The 18,628-nt window shown below is 35.5% G+C and overlaps 2 long non-coding RNA genes, 1 other non-coding gene and 1 pseudogene across 3 annotated transcripts; all 4 read left to right on the top strand.

The window, feature by feature from the left end:
* Positions 1-470: 470 nt before the first annotated feature.
* TRNAT-AGU lies at positions 471-544 on the top strand. Its single transcript has one exon. It is a non-coding gene; the product is annotated as a tRNA-Thr (tRNA).
* Positions 545-1,075: 531 nt separating this feature from the next.
* LOC125599819 lies at positions 1,076-1,178 on the top strand (annotated as a pseudogene).
* A 5,595-nt stretch (positions 1,179-6,773) lies between these two features.
* Positions 6,774-7,487, top strand: LOC125599814. Its single transcript, XR_007333482.1, has 3 exons — positions 6,774-7,110; positions 7,181-7,288; positions 7,406-7,487. It is a non-coding gene; the product is annotated as an uncharacterized LOC125599814 (long non-coding RNA).
* A 20-nt stretch (positions 7,488-7,507) lies between these two features.
* Positions 7,508-7,982, top strand: LOC125599815. Its single transcript, XR_007333483.1, has 3 exons — positions 7,508-7,520; positions 7,625-7,702; positions 7,869-7,982. It is a non-coding gene; the product is annotated as an uncharacterized LOC125599815 (long non-coding RNA).
* Positions 7,983-18,628: the final 10,646 nt, after the last annotated feature.

Raw genomic sequence — 18,628 nt, 5'->3', positions numbered from 1 at the left:
TGATATGGAGCTGTCGAGCTCGGGTGTGTACCGGTGGATCGATCGATGGATGTTTCACCGGGGGTTTAGCGCGTTGCGGGGGTCTCGTTGTGGTTCGAGACGGTGGCTCACGGGAGCGGCGGTGACCCTGTCGTTAGTAGATTCTAGGGTTTCCGATGTGGGCTTGAGGCCTTGTTTTATGTTTCATGTTTGCCTTTTGGCTGGGCTTTGTAATTTTGGGCTTGGCCCTTCAATTTATAATATAACTCTTGATGGAAAAAAAAAAAACTAATTAAAATATAATATTATATTTTCAAGAACTCCTTTTTGAGAATTTTAACATTGGTGTTGCTCTTAGTGTTACTTCTGAATTTCTGTTCGACCATTTAAAAGTATATAGACGTTATTATGATATCTTAGTTGTTAATGAAAAAAATTAAAAACTTTGGAACCCATGTAATATAATGCTCGTTTGCTATCAGTAACAACAAGCTTTCATAGCTCAGTTGGTTAGAGCACCCGTTTAGTAAGCGGGAGGTCTTGAGTTCAACTCTCAATGAAAGCACACTACTTATTGTGTGATTCTCCTCTTTTGTGTGGGCCAATTTAAAATGGTCCCAATCTTTATTTAGGTTGGATAAAGTATTGACTAAATTATGGGCTTAAAATTTCTAATCACGGGATTAGGGTTTTGCTCCGTATGTCATATAAATAGTGCTACGCATATAATCAGTTTTTCATACATTTTCCTCCCCTGTCTCCAATTCGTTTTTGTCTCTCGTTAATGTTTCCCTCATGTTTTGTCTCTTGTTATGAGACCTGACGGGTTACTTGATAAAGGGGCAATTTGAAAGCTTTGTTGTTGCAAAACCCTAAGTAAACGTCAAAAAGAAAATAAAAACAGCAGTGGAAAAAAAAAAAAAAGGCAGTGGAAGACGTAGAAGGAGCCTTTAAAGAGGCTTCTCCGTCTGAAGCAATCGCCGTTAAGGTCTCATATTCCATTGCCTTGTGGAGCGGCGTTGCTGCCTTTACCTTTTGGGACCGGCCATGACACCTACATTTCTTTCTCTGTTATTTAATTATGATAACAACTATGTGGCAGTGATGAGCAATTTGAGATAGTCATGCACCACTCTGATTTAGATCTGTAAAAGGATCTTTGTCCTGAGAATTTCCCTACCATATTTTATACTGAGCCATCTATTATTGATGTTACATTAATATTGAACTTTGCCTAGTTTGCCATCTAAATAGCCGTTATAGGGTTCGTGAAATGACGACTCGGAAATATTGTATTGTACATGTGGATTTTCTAAAACTATTAAACCAAATTAACTGAGAAGGCAGTGACGACTCAGAAATATTCAAGCTCAACAGACCGGTGAAGATGCAAGTGGAGCTTGTAGATGTCAATGGTCTTCCGTGACTAACTAGGCGACGAAGTCACTGATGCTGGAGGCATTAGTCATTACTACATAAGGCATGCGGAGTGGTGGGTTACCATGTGGATGCAAGAGATGGTGAGATGGAGAAGGATAAATTGGAGGTTTATGTCTTGACGTATTGTAGTCGTTGAAGTAGTTGCTGAGGCAGTGTGTGTCAGAGAGTGAACCGAGGCATGCGGAGTGGTAGAGACCATGTGGACGCAAGAGGCTGAGCTGGCGTGAAATAAACTTGAGGAGCAAATTTATACCGTGGAGAAAAAGGCAAGAGATAAACTTGGGGAGCAAGTTTATGCCTTGAGGAATAAGTACAATTCAAGAAAAGGAAAGTGTACTTATTGATATGGAAGTTGTCCATATTCATGTGTCTTGGAAACTAGGGTTTCAGGAACGTGGAGATCACTATAAAAGAGCTATGGAGTCGTCTGTATTCCATAAGACACTGGCTATTATTATAGAGGAAGGGTGAAAATCCCTTAGTGGTGTTCTTGGGTCGTGCTGAATCAGATGCTGAAGTACTGACGGGAAAGAGACATGTTTGGGTAGATTAGGAATATGTCAGTAACGTGTGTCAGGGTGTTAACACTGACGTGTAAAAGCTGATAAGCAAGTCTTGTAATAGATTGTTTAGGTGATTTCTAATAAAGCATAGTTGGTTGCTTGTATCTATTTTGTCTCTTGATTTATCTTCTGCATTACTTAATTGTGGTGTCATCTTTGCACTTACAACCGGAACTAGGCGTTTCTTCATTTAACTTGGAGATTCGTTTATGTGTCGATAATCCCGCTGAACTGAGCCTTTCCTTTCACCTTTTATAAAGTTACTTTTGACATTGGTATACGAACATGTTTTAGCATTATGTCTTATCGGGTTACAATTCTACATGTGTTTTTTTTAACACCAATTTTACATGTGTTCTTTGTTTGTTTGAACTTTTTATAGCAATTTTCTTCAAATAGATTTATGTTTTGATTCTTTTTTTTTGTTTATTCAGTGGTTTACAGATGTCAGTTGGTAAACATATTTTCTTTCTCACTTATTCTTGTATTAGAACAGTATCATCTTTGGACATTAAATCAGTGAAATATGCATTGTAAAGGCATTGTTTCCGATAATAATAATGGCAAAGTGATAATAGCATGAGCACATGGTGGCTTCTCTAAGTCAAACTTACGTGAAGAACATGATTTTTTCTATAAAATTTACAACATATAAAGATGCGATTTCTATCACTTATGATTGATGAATGTCGATGTATACGGTCATGCAAATGTAAGAGTTTAGTAGATTAGAAAGTAACCCACTGAAATACATAACCTGATTTTAAATATATTACCTCCGACAACTTCTCTACACCACGAGTTAGAGAGGCTTTCATCAAGTCATCATCATGTTTCTTGACGCAACCAGAATATCATCATTAATCGGATTGATCTGAAAGGCGAATAATTGGCAATCTTCTCGCATATGGCAAAGTTATTTTTATCGATTCAGTTATGTTACTTGTAGTGATGTTATATCTATCACCTCTAAAATAAGTTTATGCCCACTTATATACCATCAACACGATCCAAATATGCATGAAAAGCTGGATTTAACTCTTTTGTCGTTTTGAAGGTTACTTGAAAGTTAGTTAACCTAAAAGATTTGGGGGGGGGGGGGAGTTGACAAACCCAACCAAATCACGCCATGTGTACCGTAACAAGATGTTTTATATAAGTGGTACGTGCAAATTCTCATGCTTGCCAATGGATAGACCACTGCAATAGTTTTCCCTATTGACTTGTGCCTATCAGAAATTAATGTCAATCTTTTATCATCGGGTATCACACGGCTGAGTTGGCGGAAAAACCATGTCCATGATTCATCATTTCTGTGTCAATCACAACAAATGAAATTAGAAGTATTTGAAAATTAACATCATGTGATGTTGCAATGAGAAACATTTCTTTGTATTTTCCTTGCGAGAAAACACCATCTACCACCACAACTTTCTCAAGCCAATAATGCTAGCGTTACAAACAAGGAATAAGTACTTAAATCTATATTCTGCATCAACTTCCAGTCCAGTTAAAGTTCCAGGATTTGTCATTCTAATCATGTATAGGTAAGTAGGTGATTCCTCGTATCCACTCTCTAAAGAACCCACTACGATATCTCTAGCAATTAAGTGTATGATGAGCTTTCTAGTAATCCATCGGCGATATACGATAGACACCAACCCATTTAAAAGGAAGTAAGGTCAGAAAATACAGTAAATCCGTTGCAAAAATGTAGTCAATTAACCTTTATTATGAAGCTCATGTTCATAGCACTAGCAACATGACGTGGCAAAATAGTTGGATCAACCCCACCAATATAGTCTTTGTACAGGAGTCCAAGAATTTCAGAAGTAGCATGTCAAAAACGAGATGAACGTTCTATTACATAGCAGAATGTTTGTGGCTCTAAGCTTCCACGTACATCCTTTTATCCAACATTTTACAAAAAGTTTATGCGTAGATTTTTCCACATCAAAATAGAAATGTTGGACAACTGAAAAAATCTTTGGACGTGTTTCCAATGCATCTTTTGAATCAAAACTTTGTCCCACGTCAAATTTGAAGGAGCCAAGTCAAACTTATTCTGTGGAGAATATCTTTCTTGTGTCTTTATGATACAGGCTGGAAATCAGGATTGGCAAGATGGATGATGGAAGCTTGATGGATCGGCCAAATATATGATCGGATGGGCGATATGAATGAAATCCGAGATGTAAACTTGAAACAAATGCAAATGCAATGAGATGCGGTTTATACTAAGAACAAAACAAGATAAATAAACAAAGGATAGGATGATCGAAGTGGATTGAGATGGTGCTTTGCTTGCTGGATGTGTATCACTCTCAGCTTGGCAATTGGGTGGGATGGACGAAATGGATTGATAGACACCACAAAGATCTATGGAAGGAATCTTTGATAAGTCTGTTGCTCTGGAGCTGTTTCTCACAACACTCTAAAGACTTAGAACAATACTTATAAGAAAACTAGAAAACTGAATATTTCATAATACTTTCAAAATGGGTGATTTTCATTGAAGCAAAGACTAGAACTTTATAGGTTCGACAAAGACAGACCCTAACAGTCATAAAATGATAAAAGGAAACAAAATAACTCGAACTTAAAGTCTCGGAAGCAAAGGCTTTGATGGCTCCATGGAATATAGCCGTTATGCTTGAATTTCTTTCTTCCAAAAGAGAAACTTGTGAAGACTTGTATCTTGATAGCTTCTGGACGTGGCCATGATCTTCAAGCCTTCCTGAAATACTCCTTGGTCTCAATAAAAGAGAATATGGTCGTTGGGCAAAAATCTGTAGAAAACTCCTCCAAAGCATTTAGTGTAAATGTTGCCATATATGGAATGTGATAGAGAGAGAGATCCGCCTGATCTCCTAGGTGCTGGTGAAGCTAAGGATTTCTTGGATGTCTTCTGGATGGTTTAGATGATGTTCTGGCTTCCATAGATAAGTTTGGGTCGAACCAAACTGAAGAGTAGAATACATTCCTTAAATAATATTGGTTTGGCCAATGTAAGCAAACCGGGCCTCTCTTCTGGCTGATTGGGATCCGCCTGATCCAGTGTAGTCTGGTACATCTTGGGGCTCCTAGACAAGCTGGTAATGACTCCAAAACGTTGTAGCTTTTATGGCTGGTCATGATGAGTTATGGCTCCAAGTGTAAATGTATCCCAATAAGGAAGTTGTGGTTAATGAGGACCTCCTGATCCGGGTGCGATGGACTCTGACTGCTGGTGCATGGAAGACTTGTTGGATCTCTGGATCACTGGATGGACTTTCTGAATGTATAAATTGATCTCTTGGTCACCAATGTCTGGTTTGAAGCTGATTGAACCGGTCATAAAATGATAAAAGAAAACAAAAAAAACTCGAACTTAAAGTCTTGGAAGTAATTGCTTCCAATTGAGGCAAGTGTAGAACTGGTTTAGCCAGTTCTGGAGATTGGATCATAATTTCATAATTCTGTGGCCATTTGTCCTGATATTGGGCTTTCTGTAAAACTGAGATATACATCTTGAATCCTATGATCGGCTTTGGTTCAGACCGCTTTTTCTTTGGGCTTGAATCTTCTTCAAAAGTCTGGTACTCGCAGATGGACGGGTTGGGAACCTCTGGTTTGTAAAATTCATAACTTCTTCCTCCATGAATATTTTCTTGTAATTCTAAGCCTCATTGATTCCTTGATGAGTTATACTTCTTGTAAAATTTAATTCACGGAAAATACTTTTGGTTGTTGAGATATTCACCTTGAACTGAACCTCTGTCGACTTTGTCGACTTTGTGAGAAAGAAATCCATGAAACTGTGTACTGTTGCCTACTTTCACAGGAGGTGTATCGAGGTTTTGCTTCAAGAGAGTGCATTTTGGCAAAAGGTACGTCAGTTCTAACTCGTGTTCTGCAAAATCAACTCTGTATTCCTCAAATATGATTTCCACAAAATCCTCATATCTATTTCCTCATTCGCAGCAAGGAATTTGCTACTTTGATCATTAACCACTTCATTCTTTCAACTTTCCACTCTCCACATACGAGAATGATGTGATGTGATCCATTTTTGTTTAATAAATAAATCAACATTATAATGAGCCACTTTCAAGGCTCCTAAAGGTGTCCACGTCAGCGGTTCCTTTATATTTGTGGGTCCCATGTCCGGTTTGGTTATCACGTTTTGTTTAGTTATTAAATACATATGATTTACTGTCCGGTTTGGTTATCACATAGATATGATGAAGACGATTCGTTTGGTTCTGTTGTTCTTCTCATTTACATAAAGTCACTCTGATATTTTTGATCCGTCTCTTCCTTATATCGCCAATCGGGAACAAGATCGAGATTGAAAAAAAAAATCATGAGAAAAAAAGGACATGGTTGTGACCAGTCGTAGCTCTTCATCTTCCAGACGTTTCTGTTCTTCTTCTTCTTCATCTCTTGAACCGTCTTCATCATCTCCACTCTTTACCAAGCGATCTAAGGTCAAGATCGATACCGCTATTGAATATGTACGTTAGTTCTTGTCCGAATCTGAGTTTCTTTTACTTTTGGTTTCAAATCAGTTTTTTTTATAACGTAGGCGACGGTGGAAACGGCGGGGTCTTCATCGGCGAGCGAGGTTCCATTGATAATCAAGGACCGGTTTCGGATCCTGGATCGGAATCTGGAGAGCTGGAGCTTGGATCCTCTTATCCGCAAGATATGGATGCCGAGAAGCCGATGTCTGTGATGGAGATCTCTCTTGAAGCCGACACAACCCTGAAACTGATGTCTTGCCGACACCTACAATACCAGGTTGGTGGTCTGTCTCACGATTTTGTCTGATTAACCAGTGATCAGTTACAGAAGAGGGGAAAGCAGTGACATGGAAAGTAACGGTAGAAAAAATGATAAGTTCTACTTCGCAGAGATCAGTGAGCGTTCTTCCGAGTAGGCTCAAACCGTGTTGGAGAAAATCTACAGCAAGCACAAATGTCCTCCCATAAACGACGAGTCGAGGCAGAGACTTCCTTCGATCCCTGCGGAGTTAGCTTTCGATTTGCTCAAGAAAGCTTTTAATTCCGGGTGATGTCCAACCTCGACCGCTTCGTCCTCTCTAAGCTTACGATTACTATTTCAAGCTCTCCGGCAAAGCCTCAAGGTAAAGTATCAAAAGCAGAGTCTTTCTATTGTATCATTTGTAATTGACTGTGATGTTGCTCTGATTGTAGAAGAGATATCTGTTGTTTCTTTGAGAATACAAAGCTATGGTGAATCTCTGCACATTCTTCCTCAGCTCTTAGCTTTGAGTGAACTTGAGTTTAACAAGGCATTCCTGGGTATGTGTTTGTGCCTGCAAGTTTTCTACTTTTCTTGTCATCAGTTTAATCTATTTTAAGTGATTAGTTGTGGTAAGAGTTACCTTTTTGATGTTAAACATGAAAAATTTGGGTCAGGTTAAAATAACTGCCGAAGAGATCCAAGGATGGAAGGATTTGTCTATAGTTGCATTTGAAGTTGCGGTTTGGGAACACTTGGAAAGGATTATTGTTCCCCACTGACCGTAGATTGGTATGTCTGCCTGATTTTGAGTTCTATTTGGTGGATTGACAACAAAAGTCTACTACATGCATATTTTCACTGTGGGGTCTTACATGCTTCTTCTGTTTCTTCAGTCACTCGATTGGGACACTGGCAAGACTCATCATTACTACCAGTGTCATGTAGCTTCAGATGGAAGTTACACGTTCAAGGTTCATTTCACTACTCTTCAACTCTTATATTTTGTGTTTGCATATATTCCCATGTTGCATGTGTACTTTTGTGTTGAAGCAATTCTTTTGCAAGTTTCTATCTTATGTCTATTACACATAGTAGCTTGGTGAGGACAATAGAGTCCTTGACTCGATGTGCTTGTAGACAGTGTTTTGACAGGGACTTCTTCTTGTCTCTTGAACCCGTTGGAACATACTTGCAAAAGGTCTTGGGTGATGATAATGTTTTGACGGTCGTATTTGAGGATCTCCAGAAAAAATTCGTCAACTTGTAGTATAGACCCTTACTCTGCATACAAAAGGATTGCCAAGAATGGTATCAAGATTGGGTTACGCCGTTATCAATTTTGGTGGGTCTCTTTCCTCTCTATTTTCTGTTCATGTCACAACACATACTACATTCTTCGTTGTTAAATATCTTTATTCTGGTGAATAGTTTCAAAGATGGTGGAAAAGAAAAAAATAAGAAAGACTTTTCTACAACAGGAGTTAAATGCTACTTATACGCACAGACTCCACATCTGCGAATGATCCAAGAAGTTCTTACATTTTTTTGGAAGTCAATTTATGAAGCTCGCATGCATTTTATGCACGTGCACACATTGCCATCTTCAGACAACTACATGGTAAGGTACTTCAGTTTCTTCTCTACGTCTATTTGATAACTTTTTCTTTTTAATTTGAGTCCCTGTGTGTTTTTGTTGATGCTTCAGGTTTTCTTTGATTCTGTCAAAGACTAAGAAGCTTGAAGTTGACATGACTGGGATAACCTTCGAGATTATGATGATATTCACTGCCATGTACTTTGTTAATTCTTTGTCTTTTGGGAACTCTGTCTTTAATTTATGTGTTTGTCCTAAGAATAAGTTTGGTTTGTATGTTTTTTTTCTTTTTTTGAAAAAGGTCTGTGTGACAATTATATTAGTGCACTTAGTAAAATACAAATAGAGAAAAATAATTTTATAACTTAAAATTTACTTATAGCTTAGGATTTTCTCAACTTGAATTCTCAATTACGTTATGTGTATAACAAAGTAAAGTTTCATTGAGATCATCACCTGCAGAAATTTGAGATAGAAGAACCAACAACCATGTCAACAACCCCGCGCTTGCGCGGGGTTAAGCTGCTAGTAAAGATAGTAACAAGGATTAAAATACTATGAAAGAAGGCAATTTGATAATGAATAAAAGTGGGATGAAGGGGACGACAGTTACAAACTTTGTATAACTTAATTCTAGTTTTAATTACACTATATAAATCAACCAGATTCAAAATTAAAGTAAACCGGATTTAATCCAAGTCGATTTAAGTTTGGTTTACTCAAACCCATAATTTTGTCTAAAAATCTGCTACTTCGTAAATACAAAGTTTATCACAAATTTAAATCGGATATTCAAAATCTGCCATGAAAATAAGTCTAACACAAAAACTATCATTTATGGCAAACTAGGGTCGGCCCGCCCTACGGGCGAGATATATTTTACTTATCATATATATAGCTATTTAATTTTATCATATATATAGCTATTAATTGTACATTTTTTACGTGTGTTTTGTGTAAGTTTTTAGAAAAGAAGTGTATAATAACGATTTAAGAATGTTAGGATGCGGAGGAATTATGATGTTAAAATTAAATATATTTTATTTGATGTTTGTGTCTATATTATTAAGTTGTATCATATATATATTATTGTTTGAGTGGATGAGCTGTAGGTGGTGAATTACATAAATTTTAAACTTATTGATGTATATAATGAGAAAAATGAATAAATTTAAATTTTATTTTTCTTAAATTATTTAAATAGCATGAGAATTTAAAATTGATTATTTAACGATATGCATACTTATTAATGTTTCTATCAAGTAATCAATGTCATCCAAACTGATTATGATTTTTAAAACAAATAATATTGTTAATGTTAGAGTGTAATTGATTGTTGTTATTTGTATTTGATGATTTTTGAATAATATTTTTGTACTTAGGTTTTATTATATAGATAATTAACTTAAATTTACCATAATTATTTTTCATTTACTCATATTTACCTTACTTTTTTAGTTCCTTTGTTTGATATGGTGGTTATGAAGCCCTCTAGATATGGTGGTTTGCCCATTTTCAATATCAAAACTTAGCCTTAGTTTTCATTTTTAAATACCTTCAGCAACTCGTCAAATACGAAAGGTCAGACATACAAAGTCATTCAACATAACACAATATGTACAAATGACAATATGGAGATCATAATTACCTTTTAAAACCAAGAGAAGCACGTCTTCAAAGTGTAAGCGTATATTTACAGAGGACCATGACTTGTCTAATGTTATAGCGAGTTATATATGCATAGTAGGTCTCACTCGGAAATCTTGATCACTATTTGCTTCACATGTCATGAGCCAAAAAAGATATTACACCAATACTGTAGATAGTTTTATAAAAATTAAGTGTTGAAACATAACTTTCAATACGCAACGTAAGCCTAAACCATTGGGAATAACTCTGCCCCAGCTTGAGCGAGGTGTAGCAACATAATTCAGAACTAAAGGTTGTTCCTTTTCTTGCTAAACGTAAACAGAGAAAAATTAAGTGTTGAAACATAACTTTCAATACGCAACGTAAGCCTAAACCATTGGGAATAACTCTGCCCCAGCTTGAGCGAGGTGTAGCAACATAAGTCAGAACTAAAGGTTGTTCCTTTTCTTGCTAAACGAAACAGAGAATGCAAGTTTGAAATTCTATTTTAAAGGCCAAAGCAGAGACAAAAAAGAGACCTAGATTTACAAAGAGGTAATGTATTTTTAGATATTCTTTTTTTATGGAATATCAAGACTAAAGTTTTGGAACAACCAAAAAGAAGTTTTGGACGAAGGAATACATATTAGATAATAATCTTTATATATTCATACACATGTCATAAAAACTTTTAATACCAAAATGATACTCCAGATCTTTATTATAGAATCTCATATTTGATATATACGTATGAACATATCTATATATATCATTAGAATATGATGATGTCTCTTCTCCTCTTCTCTTCCATCAATATCGCCGACACAATTTACGCTACGGCGGAGATTTATTAGCATATCTAGCCCCTACTCATGCATTGAAATATAAAGCTTTCAGATCTAAAATTTATTTAAAGTCTCTACATCAGATTATCGGCTTCAATGCAATGAAATAGCTAAAGCTCTGGTTTGTGTTCAATGAATTCAGCCTCTCAACCTTCTTGTTGAGATGCTCTGACAGCGTGATCAACGAAGACATCAGTGAAAAACGACGTAGACGGTGACGTTACAGCGGACAACATTCAAATTGGGATCAAAACGGATGAGGTTGCCATCGCTGGTTAGTGAATCTCTAAGGATTATAAATGCTTGAGAGGAGAAATTGATGCATCTCAACGAAGCTGGCTCTGTTATTTATAGGTGTAGAATCACTATCATGGATGAAGAAGGGTTGTATTGAATGCGAGGTAGTGGAAGGGTTATCTGTAGCGTTAATGAGAAGGGTAATTAGGTTGATTGAATGCAGTCGTAAAACCGTAATGCCGGACTGATCAGAGGCGGTGGGGGAACTCTTAATCGTTACTGCACGACGCCGTTAAATCTTAACGCGAGTAAGTTATTGTCGATGGATTTCATTCTATGTATGTGGCTTCTTAAGATATATTTAAGGCCCAGTTAAGATACATAGCCAACTTAATTAAGAAAACAAAAGGCCCAAAGTTATCGATTTGCATAATCGTTAATGAAACTGTGAGTTTTAATAATGGAAGACGTATCAACCCATCCGCTGCCAAGCCCATCTAATTACCGTGAGTTAATGAAACGATGTGTTTTGTCTGAAGGGGACACGTGTCGCGACGACAGCCTCCGACTTTTTGACGTGGATGCTGAGGTGGCGTGCCCAGGAGAGAGATAACTGTATTTTATATATAAAGATTGAATACTTCATTCGCCAAACAAATCCATAAAAATTTGTTTCAAATAAAATTGGATAATTAAGCTTGTGGTATTAAAATCAGACAATCAACTCTGTCACAAGTACAAATCTGCCATTTTATGAAAGTCGTCACACACACTTTTGACAGATTATTTCCAAATCAACTCACAGCAAATTCCTTACTTATAATTTGTTGGCCAAAAGAACAGAGGAGACGATTTTGTAACATCCTAAAATCAGCAAGCCCAATTTCCTTTTATTTTAAAAGGAAAGTTAGGAGTGGATATTTGGGTATCCATTCGGGTTCAATTCAAATCTATTTATACTTTAGATTTTCGGGTTAGAGATTCACTCAAATAGTAATAAATTTGAGTGGTTTCAGTTTGGATTTTTACGGGTTTGGTTTGGGTTCGGATACCCACTTAGATTATGTAAAGAAATTTAAACATCTAAATATACCTTGAAGTTAGGCGCTCCAAAATCTAAAATAAAAAATAATATACAATATATAAATTTGAATAATGTATGACCAAAAAATTAAAATTAATATATAGATTGGATTGATTGGAATATTTAGATGAAGAACCGGTTGATATTTTAGGTCCTTATGGTGTTTTAAGTATTTTTTTTTTGCTATTTAGGATAATCTAATTTGGTTATTTTGGGATATTTTCAGGTATTTTGGACAATTCCGAAACATTTTAAGTTTTAGATATTTTGGAATATTTAACAAAAGGCCATGTAGGAGATAGTAGGATTTTCCCTCTTTTTCTATAGATAGGAGATGCTTCATTTTTGTATTTGATCTTAGGACGTGTGAAACTAGTGTAATAAGTCAATTCTAAGACTAGGAGTTCTAACGTCTTGTATTCGATCTTAGGACGCGTGAAGCTGGTGTAACAAATCAAGTTGATCTTGATTTGTTGATTTTTCTATTTAAAAAGATACTTGTAAGTTCGCTTTAAAAGAAACCTAATAAATATACATATTTTGTAGAGATAATTTCTACTGTACTTTGTGTTATACTTCTTGGTATAATTCTTGCATTTACAGAAACTATTTTAGATGTCTGGTGTATCTAGATATTCTTAGACATAAAGATTATATTCATAGAAATGATCTTAAACCTCCAGATTTTTGTTTTAGTCATTGTTGCACCTTAATACTTGTTCTGTGTACCAGCAAGTTTCCTCTCAATCTTTTTTTAAACAATTATTTTACCCCCTAACGACCTGAATTTCTTGTTTTTGGGGGAAACTAATAAAGACATGTGATTATTTTCCACTAGTCTGAGAAAATTCTAAGCTACCTGACTTTGAAAGTTTGAAGTCACACATTCACAAAATACATCTTCTTAATTATTCACCATTTTACCTCAACACAATAATTAATGTATTTAATAACAGAACCATAGTATTATATGGATACCTTTGTAATACCTTCTAGCAGGGGCGGATCCAGAAAATAATTTAACATGGAGCACAATATATGTATACATATATATTAATTATAAATTAATTTATTCATTAAATTATATGTTTAATTAAATTATATTATATTTTCTAAAATTACTTTTTTTAAATATATATATTTATTTTATACAAGTCATATAAAAGAAAACATTTCTTTATAGTGCTAAACATTTTTCAGTAATATTAAAAAATAGATATTATTAATTTTAATATGACAAAGTGTATTCATTTTAGTTGTTGTGTAGTTTAAGTGTTGAAAAATATAAATTGATAGACATAATTGTTAAAATAAAACTTAAATAAAGTAACTTTTATTTTAGAAAAGGTAAAAACCAATATTAAAGAAAGGAAGAAAAGAAAATCCTTTCTATTAGATAACAAAAACAAAAGAGAAATAAACATTTATTTTATGAAAGGGTGACTAAATATAACAAAGTGTGTAAAAAGAATCTAAAAAACAGGAACATGTTCACGGGTTCGAACTTGAGTTACATGGAACACCATTCAACCATTTAAGGGGAATAGAGCTTGATAAGTTTCATCTGTCTATGACTTTCTACATGATTACTTATAAAGTAGCATGTGGCACGTGCCACACCTGCTGCAGGCTGGGTCCGCCCCTGCCTTCTAGTGTTGTCTTAGCTGATGAACTCGCAGACTCTGCAGCCAATCGTTTTAGCTGAACACATGACCGAAGAGATAAGTATTTTAATGATATACATAATCAAATCATTTTCTAATTCTTTTCAACATACACCACAAATAATAGAAATCGAAATGTTACAAATACGCTCCGGCCCCCTGATAGTAAGTATCTTATTCAGCATCCTCTTTCATATCCTCTTCTTTAGCGACAATAACTAGTTGCAGTTTAAATAAACCTATGATCATTATCCTTGATAGGAGCTTTCCTTTTACAAAAATTTCTCATTCTGCAACGCCTTTACTTACCTACCCAGCTACCCTCTCACATATCAATTAAACAGTTACCATAATTCTTAGAAAGATATCGGTTTTGTTTTACAAGTATTTTTCCATCTTTTTGCTTTTCGGTTAAACAAGAAGTTCCCAGCCACCAACCTCGTCGCCCCCTCATACTGGAGGCAAGTAGTTCCCGTCCAAGCAGCAAATCTGAGAACTGGATGCACACTCTATTTTTTGTTTCAACCTTCCTTTGTTGATTTTAACACACTCAGACATAGTCACGTAGCTTATGAGTGAGATTAAAAGAGAAGGTGTGACAAGGTAATAAAAAAAACGTTACTGGTTTGAATCTTCTTTAGTTGCTGAAAACTTGCGGTCAACTTAACAATTAGTCCTTACGTTCATCCAATTAGTCTTTCTCTACATCAGTCCATTTCCCTAGTAATGAATTTTGCCTTATTCAACACTCACTGTTTGCCTCTACATCAGTCAGTTTCGCTGGTTAACTTCTGTAAAAATAGAACATAGATTTGAGATTTTTTTTTCCTGAGGAAAATTGCCAGCACCTGCTTAGAAGTCAATAAAAAATATAAAACAATCTTATCATATAAGGAAAAGGGAATTAGGCCAAGCAGCTAAGAAACAAAAAACAAATTTAAAAATCTAACCAAAATCCCCTCTCTCTCTTACATCCTCTTCTATCTCTCTCTACTCTACTCCTCTCCCAAAATCTAATTTTTTTTGGGTTATTTACCAAAAAAACCCTAAGGAAGAATCCAACTTCCTATAGTCAAGGTGTGAACTCGTTTTTTTTTCTATAAAAAACAATCAAAAAAAACAACTCGCTTAAATCACTTCCTTTTTCATTGTTTACTAGTATATTCAAGTCTTTGTCGCAAGAGCATTTCCAACTCCACTCTATTTTTCACTCTAAAATAGAGTTTAGAGTAAAAGTACTTCAATGATACTTATTTCTCACTCTATAATAAAATGAAAAAGGTTACTCTAAATATAGGTTAACTTGTTTTTTTTCATCACTCTACTTTTAACTCTAAAAATCTAGCACCATTAGAGCAACTCAAATTTTATTATAGAGTAAAAAATAGAATAAACCATTAGAGATAGTCTAAGACACATAAGTCAAAAAGAAACTTGGACTCGTATAATTAATTAAAAACTCCAGAAAGAAACTTCAATATTAATAATGTGGAGGTTTGGCAAAAGACCGAAACCATTGTCTTGGCTTATCATTGTAGCTGGATCAATCATTGAACAAGTCTAACCAGATTTAAAATCTAGTTTAATTCTTAGTTATTAACTATATAACTATAATATTACTTTATAAATTTTTTATATTATTGTTAAATCTAAAAATGATATAAACTAGAATGAAAATTTCAAAAGCAATATAAAAATATAGTAAAAACTAATTATTTAAATAGATATTAAAAAATATTAAACTTTTCATAAAACTTTTGAAACTTTATAATTTCTTTAATTTGAATTTGAGAAACCGGGTTTAAATATAGAACCCGAGTTTGACGGTTTTTAAACCATGTTTGCCTGAATAACTAAAATTCGGTTTCTAACACAATCCAAAACCGGTTAGAACAAGAAATCAGTGTCCGACCGGCCTGGTCCAGTTTCAGACGACTGACTGAAACCACAGGTTCTTAGCCATTTTCTTCTTACAAAACTAAGACATTCATTAATTATTCTTTCTTCACCATTTTCCTATTGACACCTCAACACAATGATCATTCTGTTTCTATCCCTTACAAATTCTCTGTTCTACAGAATCATATGGATACTCTTTGTGATACCTTATTGTGTTTCTCAGCTGATGAGCTTCAAAGACGCTGCAGCCAATCATTTAGCTGTGGCGATCAGACAGATCTCTTTTACCTTTCTGGATACCTAGCAGAGTCGAATGCGGCCACCCCGACTTCCAGCTCCAATGCAGTGAAAGGTTTGCAGAGGTTAGCATCTCTGCCGTGAAGTTCAGAATCTTAGAGGCAAACTCTACCTCTCGTGTCATAAGACTCGCCAGGTCAGATTACATCGGTGGTTCTGTCCCCAACACTCAATAAATGCGCAGTTCAACGAAAACGTCCTTCCTTTCGTCCCTGGCACCGATAATCTGACAATTTATTATGGATGCTCACAAAACTTTCCACGGAGTTCCTCTTTTAGTTGGAGAACTTGACTTGTGGTGGTGATGATGAGAAAAGTTCTATGTGACGACAAACCTCTCGTCTCCTTTACTTAGCGAGATTGGTGGCTTTTTAAACGACTTCAGCGTGACAGTGCAAAAGAAACGTCAGTATTCTGCATCTGGACCGGCGTTGATCACCACTGCAGAAAAATACAACTCAAGATAATCTGAGAAGACTCTTCAAGAGGGTTTCAACGTGGGGCTTACCATGAATGTTTGATGTGCATAGCCTTGACGGTGCTGTGGATATAACCGGTTCTCAAATGAATCTATCTGTCATTGTATACATCAGACGTATAGCCTTACCTGCAGAAAGAACAGGTAAGATATGTTTTTCATATCCCTAATATTCTTCCATTGACCCACATTTTGATTGGATCTTCCCTAAATTCTTACATCAATTCCGATAAAAGAAAGAGCTGATCTAGGTTTTAGATTCCGGTAAAGAACAATGTTTTCTCTTCAATTTGAACTTTGTTACTGACCTCTGTTTTGGCGTACTTCATGTGCCTTCTTTCTGCTCTGATGGAACAAAGCAGGTTCTACCTTTAAAGGCAATTGATGTTATCACCACTATAAACAACACAACAACAACTTTCAATGAAAGTCTTGTTGCCTATAGTGTGATAAAATCAACTGCCTTAAAAAGGTAAGAACCTGCTTTTGCGGCAGCAGAGAAGCCTGCATCAACAGAGGACGCCAAAAAAGAGGTCAGTTCAAAGTTCAAATTGAAGAGAAAACATTGTTCTTTACCAGAAACTAAAAACTTAGATCAGCTCTTTCTTTGTAACGGAATTGATGTAAGAATTTAGGGAAGATCCAATCAAAATGTGGGTCAATGGAAGAATATTTAGGGATATGAAAACATATCTTACCTTTCTTTCTGCAGGTAAGGCTATACGTCTGATGTATACAATGACAGATAGATTCATTTGAGATCCGGTTATATCCACAAGCACCGTCAGAGGCTATGCACATCAAACATTCATGGTTAAGCCCAACGTTGAAACCCTCTTGAAGAGTCTTCTTCAGATTATCTTGAGTTGTATTTTTCTGCAGTGTGATCAACGCCGGTCCAGATGCAGGAATACTGACGTTTCTTTTGCACTGTCCGCTGAAGTCGTTTAAAAAGCCACCAATCTCGCTAAGTAAAGGAGACGAGAGGTTGTCGTCACATAGTAACTTTTCTCATCATCACCACCACAGTCAAGTTCTCCAACTAAAAGAGGAAAACTCCGTGGAAAGTTTTGTGAGCATCCATAATAAATTGTCAGATTATCGGTGCCAGGGACGAAAGGAGGACGTTTTCGTTGAACTGCGCATTTATTGAGTGTTGGGGACAGAAACCACCGATGTAATCTGACCTGGCGAGTCTTATGACACGAGAGGTAGAGTTTGCCTCTAAGATTCTGAACTTCACGGCAGAGATGCTAACCTCTGCAAACCTTTCACTGCATTGGAGCTGGAAGTCGGGGTGGCCGCATTCGACTCTGCTAGGTATCCAGAAAGGGTAAAAGAGATCTGTCTGATCGCCACAGCTAAATGATTGGCTGCAGCGTCTGTGAAGCTCATCAGCTGAGGAAACACAATAAGGTATCACAAAGAGTATCCATATGATTCTGTAGAACAGAGAATTTGTAAGGGATAGAAACAGAATGATCATTGTGTTGAGGTGTCAATAGGAAAATGGTGAAGAAAGAATAATTAATGAATGTCTTAGTTTTGTAAGAAGGAAAATGGCTAAGAACCTGTGTTTCAGTCAGTCTTCTGAAAACTGGACCAGGCCGGTCGGACACTGATTTCTTGTTCTAACCGGTTTTGGATTGTGTTAGAAACCGAATTTTAGTTATTCAGGCAAACATGGTTAAAAACCGGTCAAACTCGGGTTCTATATTAAAACCCGGTTTCTCAAATTCAAATTAAAGAAAATTATAAAGTTTCAAAAGTTTTATGAAAAGTTTATATTGTTTTTAATATCTATTTAAATAATTAGTTTTTACTATATTTTTATATTGCTTTTGAAAGTTTTCATTCTAGTTTATATCATTTTTAGATTTTAACAATAATATAAAAATTTATAAAAGTAATATTATAGTTATATAGTTACTTAACTAAGAATTAAACTAGATTTTAAAATCTGGTTAGACTTGTTCAATGATTGATCCAGCTACAATGATAAGCCAAGAACAATGGTTTCGGTCTTTTGGACAAACCCTCCACATTATTAATATTGAAGTTTCTTTCTGGAGTTTTTATTAATTATACGAGTCCAAGTTTCTTTTTGACTTATGTGTCTTAGACTATCTCTAATGGTTTATTCTATTTTTTACTCTATAATAAAATTTGA

Source organism: Brassica napus, unplaced genomic scaffold (genome assembly GCF_020379485.1).
Source record: "Brassica napus cultivar Da-Ae unplaced genomic scaffold, Da-Ae ScsIHWf_2001;HRSCAF=2649, whole genome shotgun sequence".
In the NCBI taxonomy this organism is placed as follows: Eukaryota; Viridiplantae; Streptophyta; class Magnoliopsida; order Brassicales; family Brassicaceae; genus Brassica; species Brassica napus.
This window is presented reverse-complemented; position numbering and strand designations above follow the sequence as displayed.